General features: G+C 35.0%; 1 long non-coding RNA gene across 1 annotated transcript; it reads left to right on the top strand.

Moving 5' to 3' along the window:
- The first annotated feature begins 20,032 nt into the window (after window positions 1-20,032).
- LOC138139611 (uncharacterized) lies at window positions 20,033-20,537 on the top strand. Its single transcript, XR_011162336.1, has 3 exons — window positions 20,033-20,133; window positions 20,194-20,341; window positions 20,402-20,537. It is a non-coding gene; the product is annotated as an uncharacterized lncRNA (long non-coding RNA).
- Window positions 20,538-24,910: the final 4,373 nt, after the last annotated feature.

The following is a 24,910-nucleotide window of genomic DNA, read 5'->3' as shown; positions in this document are numbered from 1 at the left end:
TAAGCTGTAATTCATTATACAAATTCAAGTGAGAGAAGATAAGTGTTTTTATTTGTGTTACATTAAAAAAAAAAAATCAAAATTGCAATACGTCAGATTATTAAAGCAACAAAATTTCACCTCATAGTAGGCGTTGAAGAGTGGATTGTGAACGCACTATATAGGTTACGGATGACGGATCAGTTGTTTAAATCTTACATTTTACACGAGTGGTGCGTTCACAATTGACTCTTCAATGCCTACAACGAGGTGAAATTTAAAAAAACACCCGATATCTAACGCTTTAGAAATTTGTCAATAATAAGGAAGGACAAGTTCACCCGTATTCGAAGGTACAAGCTTTGTTGGCACGAGATCATGAACCAAGGATGGCAAGAACGAAGATTTTGTTCGCCGTGTTTTATGAACAAATGAGTCCGTTTTTACCAGAAGTGCCAGAATGATCATTATTATGGGAGAGGAAGTTCACATGTTGTTTTTGAAAGTGCCCATCAACACAAGTTTCATATAAATATTTGAGCAGCAATTGTTGGCAACAATGTGATGAGGCTCCATATTTTATCCAATCGAACGTGAAGGAATTAATTTGTATCTATCATTTTTGACCAACGATGTAAAAGGCCTTGTATTAGACAACATTCCCCTAGAAACATGTAAATATGTACATACAAATAGACGGCGTTGAACTAGACAATACTTAAGATGGTTCAACTAAAATTATCTCTATAGCGGTTCTCTTCCTTGGCCTACCAATAGTCCAGAAATAAACCGTTTCTTCTGCAACATATCAAAAATTTGGTTTACCAGCCATTACTGCGAGGCACGATGGACGAGCTATAGATACGAATTTTTATTGCTGCTAACTCGGTAAGTGGAGAAATGTTGTCATGGATTTCCAGTTTTTGAAAACTTACTATAAGTACGGTGCGATCATTTAAAAAATAAATCGAGTCGGCGTGTTACCTATGGCAACCCATGCTATAGCATAGGTTCCAAAGCAAATTCGATTTATTTTTTAAATGATCGCTCGGTATTATTTAGACTGTAAATATGTATCAAATACCTTTTATTTTAATTTGACAGGTCATATTCTTCCAACATTAAAATAAATTGCTATAGTATCACATGATATGATACATTATTACATTATTAAGAGAGAAATGTGATTGATTGTTGATAAAGGAATATTTTACATGTTGCCATATTTAAGAAACTTCAAGATATCGAGATACTCGCTCGTATATACTCTAACAACAAAGCTTTTTACACATTTACGTTGTAACCAGTACTGGAACCAGTGACTCATGATTAATTGCGTGTCCGAAGCTTACGACAAACTCGGTATTAGAACCATTATATGTAGTTCAATTGATAGGAGTTGTATGTTCTACAGGGTCATTATAAATAATTGTACCATCGTAGTAGGCGTTGGTGGCTTAGTTGAATGTGCCGTAAGCTTCATAACATGAGTGAGACTAGTATCGCCGATAGGTAGCGCTGCTGGCGATAGTGGAAATCTGTCTACTAATTTATTTAACGTTGCGAGGCTGTCGGCGTATCCAAAATTTGTGTGGGTTTTCAACGCCAACTACGATGATACAATCGTTTATAATGACCCTGTATATTGACTAATTTTGTACAGAGGCGAGCATTGAGTTTTGATCTTCAATATGAAACAGGCATGACTTTTAACCTGTTTATATTCTTTTTATCTAATTTTATTGATTATTATAAATGAAAAGTAAAATAAGGTGTATCGTAACAAAATTACTTAATTAATGAAATTATTTTTTATTAAAATATGATACTGGGGTCAGAGTTTTGAATAGTTTAAAAAAAAATATATTGATAGTTTAATGAATTATTAATATTTTGTTGACACTGTACACAATCAGGCAGGGAAAAATTTAAGTTTGTGACGAAATGACATTAACGGCAAAAATTTATTGCTCGGCGCTGTACGTTTTTGAATATACATATTTATAAAACACTGTTGAAATACATTGCCTTTCCATATCATTCATTTCATTTCATAGTTGTGATTTCACGTAGTTAAATTACACTACATGTTACATATTTTAAAAATTGATTTAGACAGAGAGTACAGTAATTTATCAAAGTATTGTTTGTTGTTAGTTGTTACCAATTTTTTAAACAGGTAGGAATTTGTACGTGTTCCTAAAATAGTTTTAGTAATTATCATTTTTAAGAGACAAAATTATATTTTTTCTCTGTAATGAATGCTCGTTTTCTATAACCGAAGAGATTATTCGTTTTCCTGTTTTATTACTGTTTCATTCTCACCCTATAAACGTTTCAAAGCAGGTCGATTTTATATTGTCATCATATAATGTTAAAACTCCGATCAGCACTTAATATTGTCATTGGTACGAGTATCTACGTCAACTAACCTAAGAGTATTCTTTATTCATGCTATTTTATAAAATGGAGTGAAAGCGCCAGCTCCATCATTTTCTTATGTAGGATCAGAGAGGCAGGTGTCTTTTTGACTTCGCTTGTGCATAACACACGTCTTTCTTTGATTAATAATTTAAGAACTTGGAAAAATCGCCACCTATGCTTTTCAGAATCGAAGTGGTAAGAGAGTTTTAGAGAACTTAAGCATTTTATCCATCAAACCAAAAACTCTCTCTAATTCAGACGCGATACGACTAAGTTATAGCTAAACTTTTGCCGCAAATTTTAAGGTCTTATAGTTGTACTCACTCACATGCCAATCTCTTGGTTTACTTTGATATAATTCCAACGGTTTTAGATTTTTGTCGTGATTTCTTGATTAAAATTTAATTTAATGGCTCCTTCCGGTAATAGATATTTTATGTTATAGGATGCAAATGGGATTATCCTGCTATTACTGTCAGCTGCTATGGTCTTTATTAACAGAGGTCGTTGGAGATGTGTGTTTCTTAATTTTCATTAATTAAAAACATATCGGTAAGGTATGTAAACTTGAAACCCAACCTTCTTCTCACAGTCAGTTTATCTTTTAAAATATTGTAAAGAATACAATAATATTTACTAATTACAAGTCATTTGATATGTTGAAATGTCGAACAGATGGAATTTTTAAAACAGAACTGCGTTGTAAGTAAGTTCTTAGCAATAGTTGGTGCTATACTTATTGTGTGATAACTGATAAGTACTGCCAAATTAATGATAGATAAGTGACTAATAGCTTTCTCACATTTCTAAGTTCCTTTAAGAATACCTATAAGTATGTTACATTCCCACACAATGTGTTAAAATAAAAATGGAAACATTAACAAAAAATAAAAATTAATGAATAAAGTCAATTGATTTTGAAATTCATCTTCTATTAAAAGTATTTTTTTGTTCGACACTGTCAGAATTTGAGAATTTTCTCCTGTGTGAATGGATTTTTAAATGTCACAATTTATCAAAACGAAACGTCAAGTTAATTTTAAAGATTTTAAGCCATTGAAGCCTTTAAGGGGCTCGTCGAACAAAAAAACGTTGTATTCAACTCGTTCTTGTGTAAATTGAACTATTTTTGGCACTCGTGGGCCTTTAAAACTCATGCCAAAAAAAGCCCAATTTACACACAAACTCGTTAAATAAATAACTATTGTATTTGTCAATTTATATTAATGATATTTGTACATATAAGAAACTATTTGCTTTGGTAGATTTTTTTTATAAAATTAATGGATTCAGTAATTTCTATGTATACTGTGATACTACTTGTAAAGTGAACAGAAGTTTTCTTCGCTGTTTGGATGGATATAAGCAATTTTATTTTGAAATGCTACAGCCGTAACAAGCAAACAAATAGTAAGGATTCCCTCAAAGGAATCCGTAATTCTGTGTGCAAAATTACTGTACTTGATGTAATATTGCTTGCATCTGCACCAACTACTAAATCAGGTATACTGATGGTAGGAGAGTTTCAGACAATACCTACTTCTGAATATTACGTTTTAAATAATGTAAATTGTTTAGAATCAATTAATTGTATAAAATCTTACTGCTTGTGTACAATTAATTGATTAATAAGAAGTTTTTAATTAGGAAAAATATTAAACGTGCAGTAGCCTAGCACAAAACATAAATATCTTTGTTATATGTACGTATCCCACCTCCACCCGGCGGCACGGCAATTTTGCCGGAGTACATACACTATTACCGATATTACTATCAAGTAATAGTGCAGTGCTTATCAACATAATTACCGGCGTCTCGCCTCCGCATTTTGACTTTGTTGTGTATTATGTTCTGTGTCAATGTTAAGGAATTTCCTCACGATGTGACATGAGTATAATAATATACCTTTTTGAATTTCAACTACCAATCTGTTATCTAAATCCAGAATTTTTAAATTTTTAAAAAGAGATTGCGGTACTATTCCCGTTGCTGAAATTACAAGTGGTAAAATCGAAATTTTTTCTAAACACCAAAGATTTCTCATAGCAACGGAGAGCTCTAAATATTTATTAATTTTTGTGTTATATGTCTGTGTTATATTATGTGAATTTGGAACAGCTATATCTAAAAGATATACTTGCTTTTGTTGTTTATTTAAAATTATATGTACTACATGTATACATACATTATCCTTATATTTATTGAAATATTATATGTATATAAAGATAAACTATAAATATGGTTATAATATAATTATTATTATATAAATTTATAATCAGAAATTATTTTTGGGGAAAACAATAAAATATTGTTAATTTTTTAATTTTTTTAATATGTAGTTATTTATTTAACGAGTTCGTGTGTAAATTGGGCTTTTTTTGGTATGAGTGGGCCAGATTAAAACGCGAGTGAAACGAGCGTTTTAAAGGCCCACGATTCCTCAATCTGCATCTTTGTCTACCCCATCTGACTATGTCTTCTGTTGCACATGTATTTGTTATAATTTCATTCCTTTCCTTGTCCCGTAGTGTCTTCCTTGCTGTCATTCTTAAAATTTTCATCTCGTTGATTTACAGTTGTGCTTTTGTTCTTTTTGTATCAGCACGCATTTCAATCCCATATGTCATTATTGGTCTTAGGCATGTTTTGTATATTCTGAATTTACTGTTTACATCCACATTCTTGTTTTTCCATACTACTTGCTTCATGGAGCCGTAGATAGATGCTGCCTTACAGACCTGTTTAAATACTTCTGACTTCAAATCTGCTTCGATTGCGATTTCAGCCCCGAGATAGTTGAATCTTCTGACCTGCTCTATTGGTCTGTCATTAGCTACAACTTTGGATACCACGAGATTCTTAGCTTTGTCTGTAGGTATTTATCTGCATATTATATTCATCTGTTAGTTAGAATTGATACAACAGTCATTGTAGGTTATCTTAGTTTTTTTTTATATTATTGCCGGATCATTCGCATAACATACAACCTTTATTTCCTTATCTCCCATGCTGTAGCCTGAATTAGTGTTTTTCACTTTTTCTATTATCTTGTTCATTATTAAATTGAACAGAACGGGGCTTAAACTATCTCCTTGCCTGATACCCGTATTTATTTTCGCTTCTGTTTGTTGACTCGTATGTTCATTCTATTGTGTGTGTTTAATTGTTTTATGATGCGTGTTATCCTCTCTGGTGTGTGCTCATGTTTCAGTATATCCAGTAGGTACAGTCGCGAGCAATAAATTTTGGTCGTGAAGGTCATTCTTTGATTCAATTGAAAATGCTCCATTGTAAAACAGTCGCACATATCATAACCTATCATCATGTTGTATGACATTAATTGTCTTTTTTTTTTCTTTTTTTTTTGACACTTTGTTGACATGGGCATAATTAGACAGGGAAATTTTTTAAATCTGTGACAGTCTAACCAAATTTTGAAATGACATTAACGACCAAAATTTATTGCTGGCGACAGTACCGTCACCTAGTCTGACTAAGTATATCAAATGCTTTAACCATACATATTGATAAAACATATGTACGCAGGCTTTCCGAACCCTATTGCCTTCTCTCTGATGATAATCTGATGAATATTATGGGTTAAAGCAAATATTATTGTCCAGGTCAGTGGTCACCTAGAAAAACTTACATCGAAAGGGCTGTAAAATGTGTTCCATAGTGTTTTAATCCTTCTAGGTACTACTGTTACTAAGTTAAAACAAAAATAATTTACCCTTACATTAGAAATAAATCTGATATCTAATACTGTAGATATCTAGTTGACCTTCAAATAATTTTTTCTTTTAACTTTTAACTAACAGACTTAACTAAATAAATTTATAATAGCCATAAATAATTCTTGCACGTTATGAATGCAGAGCCGTCTGTAAAGCGAGCCGTGGGTAATTAGCTGTCTCGACAAATACCTGGCAAAGACGAGTATGCATGTTTATCACGGACTGGAAAGTGGCCGACTCGCAATATCAAGGCAAAATTCGATCAATATGTCGTTATGAATTCATTTCTTGCGTGCAATTTTACTGGTAGAGCAAAGTAATTGTTTCCTCGATATAACCATCAGCTCGGCCCCAAAGGACGCTAAATCTCACCATTCGTACAAGTTGACGTGTTAGCAAGCGATGTGCTCTTGTTGATGGTAGTTCTTCAATTTGAATGAGAAAAAGCACTCTGCAACTCCAACTTAGGTGAAAGAAACAGAACATTGATTTCAACCAGTTACATTATAAATCGTGTAGAATCTCCTTTGAAATCTGTCTTGCCCGTTTCGTTCAATTTGTGATAAATAATTTATTTTTAGTTATTTCTTAGTGATCCAAACTTAATCCTAACATCTCAAACGGACAAAATAAAAAAATAATTATAATGTTTACTGTGTTTTCTATGAATAATAAAATTAACCAAGTGATCAGAGTATACGAGTATTACCTAACGTTTATAAAATAAGTTATCATAAAAGATCCTTCTTTTTTTTTGGTAAGGCACTTTTTTAAAGTGTAGGATTACAACTTTCTTCTTGTATAAAAAAAAGCAATGCTGTATACATGTATTGCATAAATAATTACGGTGTGACCAAGAATGACTGAGTCTGTTGGTAACAATGAAATTTGTCAAATTTGAAATTTACCATCAAAGGTTCATTTTTGTGTTTACAAAAAAAATGAACCGGTTATGTTTATGCGTTTGCATAAACATAAACGGCATAACCAAAAATGTTTTTAATGTCGTCTCAAGTTAAAAAATCGGGTCAGTGCCAATTACGAGACAAAAAACACCAGTACTTTTCAACTGTTTCATTGCCAACAGACTCAGTCATTGTTGATCACGCTGTATTTTGCACTATCATTAAAAAAATGGTTGTTTCTTAGTCAATATCATGCGTCTAAAGCAGGTCATTTTTTTTACAAGTTACAACAGTTATTTATTCAACAAGTGTGGAATGTAGCATATTAGTCACGAAAGAAACGTTTAGCCATAATGCTCGCAGTACGATTGGCTGATTTTCTTAAGTGGTTCAATTCTCCAACATAAACATACTAACTGATCACACAAATAAACTTTAATATAAATGTTAATATTAATTTAGTTAAATATTGTTAAATTATTGTTTTATTTATTAAACGTTTATTATCCAGTCGTATTTATGTTTTTTTTTTGTTCGACACTGTCAGAATTTGAGAATTTTCTCCTATGTGAACGGATTTTGATAAATGTCACAACTTGTCAAAACGAAACGTCAAGCTAATTTTAAAGGTTTTAAGCGATTTGGAGCCTTTAAGGGGCTCGTCGAACAAAAAAACATTGTATTCAACTCGTTCGTGTGTAAATTGGCCCACGAGTGCCAAAAAAGGCCCAATTTACAAACAAACTCGTCAAATAAACTACTATTACTACATAATGTTTTGTTCTGCAACATAAATGAACAAACCCATAATAATTATTTCTTTTGTGGCGGACATTATTTATTTGCAACATGGTATATAAATACATAAGCTTATTACGAGTAGACGTTGGACTTTATTTTATAGCAGCGACAGGGCAAAATGTGACTTGATTTAAATAACTTTGGACTGTATTTAAATAAAACTGTAAGGGTTATCATTATTAAGATTTTCGACAAGGACAAATTTTTGCGTTCCAATATCTGTATGTCTACCCGATAAAAGGGCGACAGTTTGTTTACAACAGAAAAGTGCTTAGGGACGACTCGTAAATCTTAATAATGATAACTCTTACAGTTTTATTTAAATACAGCCCAAAGTTATTTAAATCAAGAAGTCACATTCCCATTTTGCCCTGCCGCTACTATACCGTTGGGGAACTTGATTTCACACTTTAGTATACATACTTGCACTTGACCAAATTTTGCTTAGAAATAAGGAAAATATAAAATAACATAGGTAGGGGTTTTTCAAATCTAGAAATTCTACAACACAATCAAATTGCTTCACTAAAAAATTATTTTCTCAATAGAACTCGTGATAACATTTTTTTTTATTGCTTTGGTTTCAGCGGATAAAGGTTACACACCTTTAAATTTAAGTGATAATATAATTTCAGATATTGTTGAGCCAAATATACCTGACACTATAGCAAATATAAAACAGAAGTCCTTACATGGGAGATAAGAACTGGAACAACCAGAAATTAATATTCAGGCTTATCATGCATGGCTTAACAAATCAAATATTCATCCTGAGACTGAGGGTTTTATATTTGCAATACAAGATCGTGTTATAAATACAAGAAATTATAAAAAACACATATGCGGTTTGCAATCGATCATTGATAAATGTAGGATTTGTGGAACTGAAGGGGAAACCATTGAACACATTATTTTTTCTTGGCTCAGAGCGAATATAAGAAACGTCATGATATATTCGCAAAAATTATACACATGAATTTAGCAGTTAAATTCAACTTATTAAAGGATACACAACCACATTATATTTATAAACCAGAAAATTGTGTGAAAAATGACAATTACAAATTATATTTTGATCGGACAGTTTTAACTGACATTCATATTCAGCATAACAGACTAGACATTATTATTTTAAATAAACAACAAAAGCAAGCATATCTTTTAGATATAGCTGTTCCAAATTCACACAATATAACACAGACATATAACACAAAAATTAATAAATATTTGGCTCGGTGGCCGCATGGCTGTCGGAGAAAGTACTCCGAGGTCGCGGTCCCGATGCTAGTGGGTTCGAATCCCACCGAAGGGGGAGGATTTTTTCAAAGGAAGGAACCTCCGCCCGGCCATGGATGTGTGTGTATGTCTATCAGGGGCTGACGGTAGGGTGGTGGAAGGAAGAATCAACACTCTTTCGGCCACCACCGCGAGGTCAGCACGGGTTCGAGTCCCGTCGGGAAGGGTGCCCATGGGTGTATAAATGTTGTTGTGTATGTCTGTGAATGTGAGGTGGAATGGGCGTGGGTGGCCGGGGAAAGTGCCCCGGAGCCCCGTCGCATCACCGATAGGCAAAGGAACAAGGAACATGAATTGGAAAAACGGCCGACCGAAAGGTACCGTAAAAGCCGTATGGCAAAAAACGGGAATGGCAATTTAAAAAAAAAAAAAAAAAAAAAAAAATAAATATTTAGAGCTCTCCGTTGCTATGAAAAATCTTTGGTGTTTAGAAAAAATTTCGATTTTACCACTTATAATTTTAGCAACAGGAATAGTACCGCAATCTCTTTTTAAAAATTTAAAAATTTTGGACTTAGAGAACACATTGGTAGTTAGTTGAAATTCAAAAAGGTATATTATTATACTCATGTCATATCGTGAGGAAATTCCTTAACATTGACACAGAACATAAAACACAAAAAAGTCAAAATGTGGAGGCGAGACGCCGGTAATTATGTTGATAAGCACTGCACTATTACTTGATAGTATTATCCGTAATAGTGTATGACTCCGGCAAAATTGCCGTGCCGCCGGGTGGTGGAGGGTTATATAATATAAATATAAAATAATAATATTATTTTAGGGAGAAAATGCTGTTGCAAAAAATGAAGTATGCAACTGGTGAATAAAGAATTTTTTGTACGATTGAGACTACAACACTCACTACGCTCGTGTGTTTAAACTTCTCCCTTGTAAAAATGTAGTGCTCTGCACACATGTTGCATAAATAACTATTGTTTTATTATTTTTGTCATGTTTTGATTCGAGTTCGACTTTTATTTGAGAGATTCGTATGAAGTGGTCTACTCATGTGGCACCCAATTATAACTTTTCCAGTTGCTGTTTCAACCCTCCAAGGAGTACGAGTTATAAAAATAACACTCACTGTGTGGATAACGACATAATATGAAGAACCAATATGTCATTATTTGTTATCGATTATTTGGAAACTAACAATTTAGTATTTGTAGCTACTAGAGTATATGATTCTTGTCGAGGTCGCTTCTTAGTTATGCATATTTAATGCGAATGTTTATTGTTGTCCACTAGCTAATTGAAGCAATTGTGAACATAAGTGTATATTACAAACAAACAACTAACGAATAAGAAGTTTGATGTTGCCGAGGGACATCTATGAAGGCAAGCGTCAAACCAACGATCCCAAGAGATGTTCCTTTGTCGAGGGGCGTGGAATTTTATTCAGACAAATGCAGGTGGGCGCTCAGCCTCCTTAATACCGGAAAGCTTGCCAAAGATGAAAGCAATGCAAGAATAAAAATATCCAAATGTCTACGAATAAGAATATATGACTTTTCTCCAAGCCCGAAGATCTGATGTAAACTGAATGAAATATGTAAAAACACAAAAAAGCGTATCTGAATATCCAATACATTTGTACCAGTTCATGAAATATTATCTCTCGAAAGTAGAGACTTGTTGAACTTCGGCTGCGTTAACGACTAAAAGGGTCCAGAAGAAGCCGCTATGAGAATACAAATAAATTGTATATTATAAATAAAAAGTTGACGAGGCACTCTTTTATCGTGTTATATTGTCGTTTAAACACCTTTTTACTGGTAACATGGTAGTTTAGGGTAGATATTAAAAAAAATTGTTGACACTGTTAACTTGTCATTTTTCAGATATACAACGTGTGTTTTCAGACAGAACTATTATTATCGGTTACAACTAGTTAACTGTTTACATAAATAAAATTAATTTTCACAGGATGTCATTAGTGTTGAGCCGTCACATGGTTGAATGATCCAGTTTAGGGTTTTTACAAAAATTGGGTTCATTAACGAACTAAGGTCATGTCCTAAGTTCTATTTAGTTGACCACCGTCTAAAATGTGAATATGTTGCATACCTGTCACATAAATCACGTTTCTGCTTCACGCATACCAATCACACGACTTCTTTGTACGTTTTTAATTCTAATTTTTATTTAAATTTGGCAAGAAACGCCACTTTATTTCAATTTACCACATAATAAATTTCAGTTCGAATGCTTTACACGCGACGAGAATTAGACCTAATTAGTATTTGTCGCAAATGTTATCGGTTCTACTTTCGTGATTCATATTTCATCGCTGTTAAATGAAGCTGTAATATTCGGCGAAGCTCTTGGTGAAAGCACGAGAAGCGTATGACTTTGTCGGATGCAGCAACATACTTCGAGTGGAAAATGTCGGCTGTTCGATGAAGAATATTTATAAAGTAAGTATAAAAAATGTAAATCAGAGTTTGACGTCAGGAAACAACGGAATCGGGATAAATTTTTATCCCGAATTAGATATTAATGAGGAAATTTCCCTCGACTTCTTTAAAAAATTTATTTAGGATTCACAAACTAATCAAGTTAGAACTGTATGAAGGTTTGAGGTGAACCTCACTTGGCCTAATTGCATTGAATTTTCATGGCGTCTCTTAGCAAGTAAAGCACGCATCTAGTATTTATAAAAGTGTGCCTTCACGTTTCGAAATGCTATTAGCAACGTTATGGGGCGTTAAGAAGAACGTATTGCGTTTTTGTTACCGTGTCCATCTGACTCCGGCAATCGTGTTATTGCTACGTAAATGGAGTTCGAATGCAATTCTCGTCCAGTGTGACCCCACTTTGGACGCCGAACCTAATTTTACAGCTATTCTAAACCCAGAAGCTGTCTTGCAATTATTCTTGGTGCGGTTTTAATTATTCCCTTTCTAAACAAACGTAATTCCACGCAACTTGCTAATTAAATTCTCTGGAACTAAACAGATTGCTGCAACAACTTCAAAAGGAATTGTTTTTATCTCTAAAGGAAAACAAAGCTCTCAATAATTGAACATCATGCAAAGCGAGAACTTAATCCTGTCTCTAAATAAATTTAATATTATTGTGAAGTTTGTAGGTAGGCAGCTGTACAGCATCCTCAGTTTGGTTCACGAAGTAGAAATTTCTCAAAACAGTTTCGGTTAATATCAACTTTAATATAAAAAATACTACAAGAGTTTGTAAGTTGTTAATTGTGCTTTTAAGATAATTACCTACTTTAGAAAAGCATAAACTATTATGTATTAAGTTTTACGAACGTTACTGAATTTTAAAGTATTTCTACTCCGAAAAATATTATTAAAAATAATGAAATAAAATGTACTCAAAATTGTTGTAAAAACATACATGTATTCATAATATGATTTGAAATTGTTACTTTATTAATTATTTGAATTACGAGTACATTATTTTGGGGTTGCCAGAATACGATTTGAAGGTTCTAGTAGTTACATAAATTACGAAAATAATGTAATTCTCAAAGATGTACAACAAATAATACTCAATTATGTAACGGATAAATCCACATCGAAATACAAAGTGTCTATAAAAGAACATATATCAAGAGTCCTGTGGAATTGTGCGGCTCTATATTTTTTTTGGCCGAACTACGTCGAGTCTTAGCGTCAGTTTGTGAGTTCGACGTCTTAGTTGTTTTGCTTGTGATTTTATTCAACAGTCTTTATCAAGAGTGAAACGTTTTTCCGCATAAGTGTGAACTGTGAATACCAAAAACAAGTTAGGAAGTAGCCTTCTTTACTTACCTTCGTAATGCATTTATTTTCGTATGTTTACAGTAAGTAATAAGCATCTTTTTAGTAAACCGCAATAGTTTTATCGCTAGAGCAAAACAGCTTCATTCTGATGTATTACCGAAATGGTTCCCCTGCAGAATGGAGAGTGGGTTTATTCTATAGACGCTTGCAAGGAACAATTTTTCGCAAAATTTCCAAATGACAACATTGTGGAAGCAAATTAATTCCACACATTAGAAGGATTGTGGATAGATTTGTAGCAACTGTTGAAAAAGGTAAAAGTGTAGGAAGAGCGCCAGTGAATGAATGGAACAAAGCTCAAAAAAATCCCTCAGGAAGTTATCACTTCAGGCTGATGTACCGTTAGAAAAACCTGAACTTCTATTCACACAAAATCACAACACTTCAAGAACTTCGACCAGGTGATTCTGAGAGGCGCTTAGAATACTGCAATTGGTTTTTGAACAATTTGAATGATAACAGGTTCCTAATAATGAATTTGAATTAAACAATTTTTTTAACTTTGCTTGCAAATTATTATTAGACATCAGTTTTTTTTTAACGAAGCACAAAACTATAGAATATGGAGTTCATAAAATACACATGCATTTGTAGAAACCCAATTGCATCCTCTAAACGTTGGAGTATGGATTGCTGCCTCACGAAAGCGTTTAATTGCTTGTATCGTAAAAAGCAAAGAACCTGTCATTAATGAAGTTACATAACCTCTATTTTTCTATTTGGTACCACAATATGCTACAAAGCGGCAAAAATCAAATATATTCGAGTTCCACAGGCCCCTTGATATATGTTCTTTTATAGACACTCTGTATATACCTACCTAAAGTTGAGTTTATTCTTATCAGTCGTCCACTAGACGGTTGTCAGAGTTACTTACCTTCTAGTACCACCTGGTCAATATATTTGGCGGGTGTGATCTTCATTCACAACCGTTTCTTATGATTTATATTTTACATTTACGTGCTTTAATTAAGTATTGTTGTATTTTATGCACAAATTCTACCGTTTTTGATATTTAACACTTTGATAAATTTTTCTTCAAAACACAACACTCAATGTTGTAAAAGTTTATACTAAGGAGTGAACATCCATCATGTTTAAAATGAAACATTTAATCACTTTTGTAGTTTTCTTCCTAGCATGGCGTATACACATTCTACGAGTGGTTGAGTAGACAACGGCAAAACATTGAATTAATAAGTTTTTTATTAAGGGCAGTCTTTTGTGTCTTGTTCAGGAAGAATGCTTATATAGAATACTATCTACCATATATTGTAATGATCTGATACGTTACTTCTTTCCTCCAAATATTCGAACCTGCGCGAAACTGATACAAGTGTGGTAGTCGTCGTCATCGAAGCGAAGGGCCATATGTTGTGTTTTTCTTTTGGCGGAAAAGGTTCGGAATGCAAACAATGAGGGTTCCAGTTGGAAGAGTACCGCAAAATAAAACACACATGTGAGGGACGCAAAATACCTTTTATTGAAAAATCCTGTAATAACTTTGACTTCCGGCGGACAAATGAACGAATCCAAAATAACGGGAATTAAGTTTAACGAATTAAAGTAAATTATCTAGATGAGACCAGTGCAAAGCCAAACAACAATATTAATGCAGCAACACTTAAAACGAACAGAAATGGGTAAATGACAAACAAAAATTACAAGTTAAAGTTTGCACAAACAAGGAATCAAATTATAATGCAGTTATCACAGGCAGGGACGGATAAAAACCCTCTTCAAAACCGTATCCCAGGTATTAGTTATCTTTTACAACTTGATTAATGACAATCCTATGCTTAATTAGTGAATACAAGATCAAGGTACACCATCGGGGCTTAGAAGCTGGCGGTAACAAACTCTCGGTTGCGAGGGGACGCAGAAGAATAATCTGAATCGTCTGAGATCAAGCAGCGTTTATAGATACTCCTGTTAACGCGCGTCGGGCTATGTTTACCGACAAATAACGAGTGATAGAACCGTCCCGGTGGTTTCACGTAACATCCCAGAGCCGCATCGAGGAAGGCTTAGGTCCACCTTCGCCAACCCACCGTTTACCGACAAACCACGAGGTCTAGAAACGCTGCGGGGCTTCACGTTAACATCCCAGAGCCGCATCGAGAAAGGCTTAGGTCCGCCTACGCTGACTAACCATTAACCCCATGTTACTTTACTAGCTAACCCCACGACTTCCTGAATGTCACCTAGCTGCCATAAGGTGGTACCTACAACATTCTCTGACTCATCCAAAATCTAGCGATGCTTACTCAACGCCCACATAGCAAACCCGAGTTTAATTCAACAGAACAAAGATTAAAATATCACAAATATAAATAACAACATAAATAACGCCACCTGCTCTACGTGACTACCAACGCTACAATCGCTTGCTGGGCTAAACTAAAATGGCGGGCAAAGTGCCGTTAGAAAATGCTGGCAAAAATGGACGCACGTGAGTCAGACCGTCAGACGATGGCTACTAATTTGCAAAACTAACTGATTGCCTGAAAATTACATCTTCCGGGAGAAACTTAGGGGATAACGCTTAAAACTGGGTGCTTCTCGAGAGAAACAGAATGCAACAAAATAATATCTACAAACATACCCTCTACCACGTGGTCCTGGCACGCTAAACACCACGAACGCATGTTAAACCGTCAAATATTCGAATCGAACACAAAATATCTACCCAGGACGACAGCGGGGTTGATTCCCTTTCAGCTCGCTGTATTCAAAATCTTGGATCTCTCTTAACACCCTGGATTCTTCTCGAAACAAAAAAACATACCCTCACACGTCGGAACCCGCCAAAAAAGTGGCCTTTCTCCCCCTATCTACCCTCTACCTACCGTGTTGCCAACCCCTCGCTTAGTTCCCCGCCTGTCCGGTAGTACTTTCGTTTTTTTTTGCGCGCTATTGTGGCGGTACCGAGAATTTAATTTAAAATTTAAACTGTGTCACTACAATATCTTAAAACTTTGTCAATGTATCGCCAAATAGCATACAAGAGCAACTTCTAATTTTCAGGTTTCTCCTCAATTGCGTTACACTTTCATTCGTTTATCTACAATGTTGTCTCTCAAAGCATCAAATCAACCTTTCAGTTTCGAAGATATCGCAAGTCTGTAGAATACGGATGCGCTTTGAACAAAGAAACAAGTGTTTTGTTAAAGATTCTTAGGTCCTCAATTTTGGTACTTTTACCTATTTTGAGCGTATGTTCTCCATTGTCCTAGAACTGTCAGTTCATTGTCATGGTATACGACGAGCTGACGGGCGGCAGATAAAGTTATTATGTCCGCTGACGAGCGGCAGATAAAGTGAACTAGCTAAATCATTTGAAATTTCTAACTCAAATTTTAACAAATTCGTTTCTGAATCTTACATATTGAAAGTTGAAGTGAATAAATAAGGTTTTATCAAGAAACTTGTATATAATTGCAAAACGTACTTATAAAATCTATCCAAATTAACACGAGTTGACAGACAAATAATTATAAAAAGAAATTTCAGATTTTGTTCACAGGATTGTTTATACAGGGTTATTAGAAATGATTCTCCCATCGCAGTAGGCTTTGGTGACGTAGTTGAACGTGTCGCTAACCCACTGACCTCATAACATGAGTGAGACTAGTATCGCCGATAGGTGGCGCTACCGGCGGTAGTGGAAATCTGTCTACTAGTTTGTCTAACGTTGCAAGGCTAGCGGCAGCTCCAAAATTTGTCTGGGTTTTCAACGCGAACTGCGATGGGACAGTCATTTGTAATGACCCTGTACTAGTCATAACTAGTCATAGTCATAAAGCTTTCCAAAACGAGCTACATTAATTTATCAATCTACCCAATATTCTATCTGGTTTAGCAATGGGCATTACTGAGTCCACAGGCTTCTTTCTTCTATTAATGACGGTAGTCTAGTCATGCTTAGCTATACATTTCAGGGCAAAAATATTACTGCTTGAAGGATATACATATTTCAAATTTTACGTGTGCTAGGTACTACTTCCTTTACGTAGAATTTAATGTTTTTTACGTTTATATGTCAACCAATCTCTCGCTGGACAAACTTTATCAGAATCGTCCGCTCAAACAGCTACTTGTTTTGAATATATCAGGGTATCATGAGTTATGTTGGACCTGAAGCCGGCCTGCCTACCCGAGGGTTTTAGGTCATAAACAATTTGCCTGTCATGCATTTTCACGTTACCATTAAGAGTCCGTTCCAGTGGGAAGGCACCGACAAAGCCGATGGGCTTCCCTCCCTCCTTACTACCACACATAAACTGCGAACAGCGAGGCCCGTTGCCTGGGTAGTCTGCCGGAACGCTTTATGGCTAAACAGATTGTGGTCTGTCATTTACCCAAGACACCGCTCATGGGGGCAGCCCGCAGTCTCCCCCGTCCTCACTGCCCGAAGGCGGTTTCTCCACTCGCTTGGTCTCCCGATGGTAATCCTCTCACAACACAGATGTGATCTCATATCCCCATTCAAAGCCTGACCATTACCTTCGGGGAGCTGTCTGATCCCCTAATTTGATGCGGTCCGTCTCTGTCTACCTTACGGGGACAGCGCATGTTTGCCCGAAGACACGACTCTCGGTTCCCTCACAGGAACCATCATTTTTCCCACTCAAACAACTCGTTCTCCACTTTCATTGCCAGTCCATACCTTCGGGGAGCTCTCTGCTCCCCTAGTTAACCAAGTGAGTGACCCAAAGGCCACCCACCCCTGTCTACTTTTCGGAAACATCTTCCGATGGGCGGAGCAGATAAACCACCTTCTGAACAGCCCGATTTGCCCATGAAGTTTACTACGACATACCGTAGACCAGGTGACACAACGAGGAGGTCTGGGCGGGCTGCCCACTCCCGATTTTGGCCTTCTCTTGCCGCGGTGTGATCTCGGATGGTGAGGGGACAGATTCTGTCACATATCAGGGTATCAGTCTTGACTATGAGGTCTTCGAGAGTCGTCACGATTAAGTCCAGATCTGCGAGGATGGTAATCTTAGAATGTTAGAGAATTGCCCAGCGGAGAAATCACAGTTTAGGTGGACCCGCATGTTTCAAGGTCACAGGGCAGTTATTGAAGTTGGCAGGGAGGAACCGCACGGTCAATTTTACACGGCAAAGGGGACGTTTATGTTGGAGCTACGATGAGCGATAAAAGCGGCGACAAGAGCGAACTGTCATGGTTTTCAAATGGCAATTCGCTCTTATCGCCGCTTTTATCGTTCATCGCAGCTCCAACATAAACTTTCCCTTACTCTAGCAACCTGGTGATCCTAACATCAAAAAAAGAATAAACATATGGCGTAGAAAAAGGTAGGTAGGTTTTACCGGAGGATTGGGCAGTGGAGTAGGTACTATATTTGCTGATGAAATTTTTAATATATAGCCCGGGCAACGAACACATTCAAGGTTACTATAATTCGCATAGAGCTGAAAATTGGTACGAATGTTGGGAATACCATTATAAAAGAAATGTAAAAAGTCCCCATCGATCCCACATCTGCAAAAAAAGTTATTCAAGGGCAAAGGTCGCAAAAATTGGTTTTTCGCATTTTTCAGCCAAACGATAAGTTTTATCATAAAAATAGATCAGACAAAAATTGTAGACCATGCAATTCTCTATAAAAAATTTTCTTACATTTTTTTCGTAAGCATAACCATTTCTGAGATATAGCGATTTAAAAAGTTGTGTTCTTCATAATATCGACACCTGTAAGGTAGTGTGCTTGGCGCGTTTTTTTTAACATGGTTTTCCCGGTAGGCCTCTTCCACAATCTATTGTGGTTCTGTTTCATTAAAAAATATTGTATCAATTGAAAAATGGTACTATTGGAGATGATAAAAGCGATGTAAATTATGAGTAATAGGGGAAAATTATTCGTCTGATTGATAGTTATCTGATGGTACTTCAAGTGTACTGTCTTCTTCGTGTTGTAATTTTTAGACTGTCGATAGAAGTTCGTTAAAATCCGTTAGTCATAAGGAAATGTAGAAGTGTATTTGGTTATGAGTGAATGCTAATAGATTGTTGGGAACGAATTACGAGTAGATTTAACAGAAAAATTGTCAGTTAGGAGACTCGGATTGTTTCTAAGTTATTGGATTAGTAATTTTAGCCGTTGGAGCTAGAATGAAATCGGCCTCTGAGTCTTGTTTTTCAAACAATTTATCACAACTTTTTCAGCTCTTGGAATCGCTATATCTCAGAAATGGTTATTCTTAGGGAAAAAAGTATAACAACATTTTTTATAGAGAATTGCATGCTCTACAATTTTTGTCTGATCTATTTTTATGATAAAACTTACCGTTTGGCTGAAAAATGCGAAATAGTATATTAAGTATAAAGAACGGTAATGACAATGTACGGATCGAAGACAATTGTTTGGAGGGGGAGCTTGCGACGACTCCAATATTGTCTGAGATCCGTACATTGTCATTAACGTTCGTCATGCTTATGAGATTTTTTGCGCGATTGAATATTTATTACAAAACATTCCTAACTAGAATGCAATGCGATACGACGCCCTTCACATCGTGTTGCCGCAATGTCGATTTTTGTATCGCGTTTCTAAGGCAATCTGCAAACAACTACCGCCATTGCAGTTTTTGTGCGCAAATATAGCCAGTTGTGTTGAAAAACAAGCAGTAAAATGAGTGATATTAGTGATTCCGAAAACGAAGTGGATATTGTAGAAGAAACTTTGAATGTGGGGTGCGTCACAAATAAAGAATTTTTGAAACTAACGACCTCAACGTGTAATTAAGAAGACAAGGAAAATGTGTGGTATGAAAATTTTGATAATACTAATGTCGCGGCAAGTTCACTAATATTATTTCACTGCAGCGGCAAGGAATGCCGACCACAAGAGCCGTGTGAGTTTCCAGAAAGTGCTAACATTTGTCTTCAACTTCTGTCTACATAAATCAAGAATTTTCGAAACCAGCGAACTCAATATGAAATCAAGAAGACAAGGAAAATTCGGGGTGTGAACATTTTGACAATTCTAATGTCGCGGCAAATCTGTTACTAAAATTGTTTCATTGCAGCGGCAAGGTTGGCCGACTACAAGAGCCGTGTGAATTTCCAAAAAGTGCTGACATCTTGTCTTCAACTTCCGTCTACATAAATGAAGAATTTTCGAAACCAACGATCTCAGTGTGTAATCAAGAAGACAAGGAAAATGCGGGGTATGAAAATTTTGACAATGCCAATGTCGCGGCAAGTTTGCTAATGCTATTTCATTGCAGCAACAAGGAAAGCCGACTACAAGAGCCGTGTGAGTTTCCAGAAAGTGCTAACATCTTGTCTTCAACTTCTGTCTACATAAATGAAGAATTATTTTCGAAACCAACAACCTCAATGTGTACCTAATCAAGAAGACAAGGAAAATGCGGGGTATGAAAATTTTGACAATGCCAATGTCGCGGCAAGTTTGCTAATGTTATTTCATTGCAGCGCCAAGGAAAGCCGACTACAAGAGCTTTATGAGTTTCCAGAAAGTGCCCCCACATCTTGTCTTCAACTTCCGTCTACATAAAAATTATTATAATAATCGATTAATTTTGAATAAACTTTACTTACCGTTCTAGAACACCAAAAATTACTTACCATCGAGTTTATCGTTAGCAACGAGTAAACAGAGCTTACCATCTTGGAAACAGACGTGGTAAACAACCAAATAGAGTACAATCGCGCAAAAAACCCATTTTCCCGACCTTTGACCTTCAATAACTTTTTTTGCAGATGTGGGAGCGATGGGGACTTTTTACATTTCTTTTATAATGGTGTTCCCAACATTCATACCAATTTTCAGCTCTATGCGAATTATAGTAACCTTACCCCTATTTTTTAAGCTAACTTGCCCGGGCTAATACTCGTATTGTTCTGAATTCGAAGCAGACCAAGTCGGGAGTTAGTTATGTTGTAAAAAATAAACAATAACTAGATTTAATTGATCTGACTTCATCTGATCTGACGTAACCTTACCACTGCACACTTTTATCCTCTTTTTTACCTGTAGGGGTGAAATTAAAAAAAAAACTGCACTTTTAAGGGATTTGTAAGGAAAAATCAAGAGGGTAAACTCCTTTAAACCTCTCTGGACTAACAAGTAGCTTAGGCAATTTTTTACAAAATAATTTGAAAATGTAACAAAACAATTTATTGCCAATATTTCTGCTTTTTTGTTGCGATCATAACTTAGTTTTAGTGAACATTTTATATAAAAATATTTGAGGCAGTTTCTTGTTTTGTCGCCTTGGTAAATTGTTTCATTAAGTAATAACAAACGAAAAAAAAATAGGAGCAAGATAAAAATTAACTTGTTTTGGTTGGTTCGTTTAAAGAAATTATTGTAGAGAATGTAGGATACCTACGATTTATTTTCTTATTTGCTTCTCAATATCGATCTGCAATGTTCAGATTTAATCCTTTGACATTTCTTTATACATATTTATTCCAAACTTTTCTATTTACCTATACAAGGCGAATAAATATAGTCATTGACGAATTTCTGAGAAATCAGGGCTGAACGCATCCCACTTTCCAAGTTTCTTCTGCAACAACTCCTTCTTTTTCGGAATCACTAAGATCACTCATTTTACTGCTTCTTTTTCAACATGCCTGGCGATATTTTCACACAAAAACTGCAATGGCGGTAACTGTTTGCAGATTGCCTTAGAAACGCGAAATAAAAATCTATATTATGGCAACACTATATGAAGGGTAACACGTATCGCATTGCGCCTATTCTAGATATGAATGTTTTGTAATAAATATTCAATCGCGCAAAAAATCTCATAAGCATCACGAAAGTTAAGGACAATGTACTGATCTCAGACAATATTTGGAGTCGTCGCTGCGCTCCTCCTCCAACAATTGTCTTCGATCGGTACATTGCCCTTACCATTCTTTATACTTAATATAGAATATAGTCACTAATGGTTACTTCCGAAACGTCAATATAATGTAATTTATACAGCTGAATTTTTTACTTAACTATGATACATTTTACAGTAGTCCAGTTGTCCAGTACCTAACACAATAAAAATCATTAACCCTTTGTCGAGCAGTTTAAAATATGTATTGTCATTTCCATTGATAGCTATTATGTATTTGTCGGAAACTACAAAATGATTAGATTGAAGATTGTTTTGAATCCTTTTAGAATGTGCTGGGTATGTACTCAAAACGTAGGTATAAGTAATTCTCTCAAAATTGCAGTTTTTATGAAAATATTATGCATATTTATAATTCAGATACCTTTTACCGCTGCGACAAGTAAATCAGGTAAATTTGTATGCGTGAATCTGAGCAATGTCTTGTATGTTATAAAGAGAATGTAGTGAAATTTTTCATAGAATAAATAGAAATATTTTACAGTAAAGACATTCCTGAAGATTTAGTTATTTTTATACTGCTACATGTTCATAAAACTATCCATTACTGTGAAATATTTGAAATTCATCTTTAATTGAATGTTTGCAACGCTTTTCACTATGTTTATGGTCATATTATCTCACAAATACTTAACACATAGAAGTAGACACTCATTACTCTTGTATCTCACGCTTTTAAGATGACAAGGCACGCACGATTTCAAAGTGAATAAATGAATTTATTACCCCTAACAGCGCATTTTATCATAGGAAGTAATTTTTTTAAGTACTGTGATAAACTTAATGATTCCTAATTGTTTTAAATATAACTTGTATCAACATTTTTTATGTCGAAAATGTTGTAGTGCAATAATTTTAATGATAATTTTTTTTGTAAATACATTTAAAGAAAACCACCAAAGAAATATGTAGACTATAATTCTAATATCTACATTCCCGACATCTTGATTGTTCACGGTCCACCTCTCTTTTACAGATGCATTCTGGTATGCTAATTTCTATTTAAAACTTGATACATTCTTTGTGAATTGTAGTGTTAGGATGAGTTTCTCTGTTGAAATTTGAATAAACGTCAGGGGAATACTATCTCAAGTGTCTTAGTGTCTTTCATTTTGAACCCTGAACCTATGTAATATGTACAGCACTGTTATGAAAAACGTTCATGTTAAATTTTCATAAAAAATATAGAATATTTACATAATATTCATGTATTTTATTTCAAGATCTTGACACCTGTTTACGCAAACCTGTCTTTCACAATAATTTACAATTGTATCATAAATGAAATTTTAAAAGAATCGAATTAGCAAGGCGGGAGATACAGATCGAAATGAACTTCTAAGACATATTGATATTAATGGTGGCAGTGTGCAGGAGCTAGAGGCGGCCGCTGTTTATTATATGCTGGCTGTTCTCGTCAGATAAGCCTACACCACTTCAGATCCATTATGCTACTATGAGAAATTTAGTACTCAGCCGTTTTGATCGCAGGAAAAATAGAACGTGCTGTACACAGTCGAGGGTGAGAAGCGCCTTTTCCTGCTGGGGCTTGAATAATTCATCGTTCGCAAGTTATGCCTCCGAACTCGGAGCCAATCAGTTGAGATTTTAGCCGGTACTGGGTTATAGATTGAGATATCAATAAGGCGTTGAAACAATCGCGTGTTATCCTCGGACGTGCTATCCTCATTATGACCAAAGGACGCACGCAAGGCCTTGTCTTCCAATTCTGCATTTATCAAATATAGAATCGTTGAAAGCGGAGGTCATTAATGTAGCAGTATCATGACATCGGTTCTTTCTCTGGGAGATATAAGATTTAGCAAATTTAAAATTAAAAATTAATCGTTTAGTTAATCCTGATAAACAAATTTGTAATTTCTTTGGTAGCCCCATACGTTTTCTGGTTTCTTAAATTTACTTTTTAAATAATGCCTAGAATAAAGTACCTACTTACAAGAAACAGAAGTTATTAATATGTATAAAATATTATTTTTTCTACTTTGGTATCATAAGTAAAACTTTGTGAAACTAAAATTAGTGTCACAATAGTATATTAAAAGACAAGTTTCATAAAACCAGTCTTGAAGCACGAATTCAAGATTAAAAAACGAGTGGCGTAGCCACGAGTTATTTTAAAGAATGAGTGCTTCAAGGTCTTATGAAACGAGTTTTTTATACTATTTTTTTGTAATTTGCCCTTTTTAAGCCGTTTTTAAACAAAAATGTTTACTTTCCTCGATTTAGGGATTTTCGTGGCGGTTGGTAATGTCTTAATTTTAAAAGTGAAAATTTGATCAAGTCTTCAAAGTCGCCTTTTGTTTTATTCAAAATGTGTCACAAAACATGAACATGAAAGATAATCTTTCATGTACGCCCGCTGAAATACGTGAAATTCCCAAAAATACGGTCGCGAATTTGTTGATTGATAAATCCTGATAAATAATTCTTTGCACATTTTGTAATTTAAACTGACACGCATGACGAATCAAGCCAACCTAAAAATTTTCGTAAAATGTTCGGTGAAATAATGGCTATAAGGACATCCCAGATGATGACGTCGCGTTCGTTAATATGTCTATTAGAGAATCAAAATGGAGGCAAATTACAAAAAGGAACTTTTCGTGAAACTGTTTTGCGTTTTTTTATACGTTGGTATTTTGCTGTAATAGCACGCTAACCGGCGTCCGGCATCTCTAGCGAGCTCCTGTTAACAATTAAAACATTTGAAATTTGACATAAATTTTACAGAAATGCCACCATAACTCATTATTTAATTATTTCATAATTAAATTTTTTAGTTTTTATCAAATTAATGCGACCAAAGTAGAAAAAATAGTACCTATATTACACTCTTTTTATAAGACGCACTGTTACACTCGTTCATTCGTTCAACTTGTGTCACAATCCAGCGTCTTATAAAACTTGTATAATAATAAAGGGTGTTTTTTTAAATTTGGCGTCGAAGTAGGCGTTGGAAAGTCGATTGAGAGCGCACCACTCGTGTAAAAGCGTAAGATTTAAACAGCTGATCCGTGATCCGGAACCTGTATAGTGCGTTCACAAT

Source organism: Tenebrio molitor, chromosome 1, assembly GCF_963966145.1.
Source record: "Tenebrio molitor chromosome 1, icTenMoli1.1, whole genome shotgun sequence".
Classification (NCBI taxonomy): domain Eukaryota; kingdom Metazoa; phylum Arthropoda; class Insecta; order Coleoptera; family Tenebrionidae; genus Tenebrio; species Tenebrio molitor.
The sequence above is the reverse complement of the archived record's forward strand: the minus strand, read 5'-3'. Positions and strand labels throughout refer to the sequence as shown.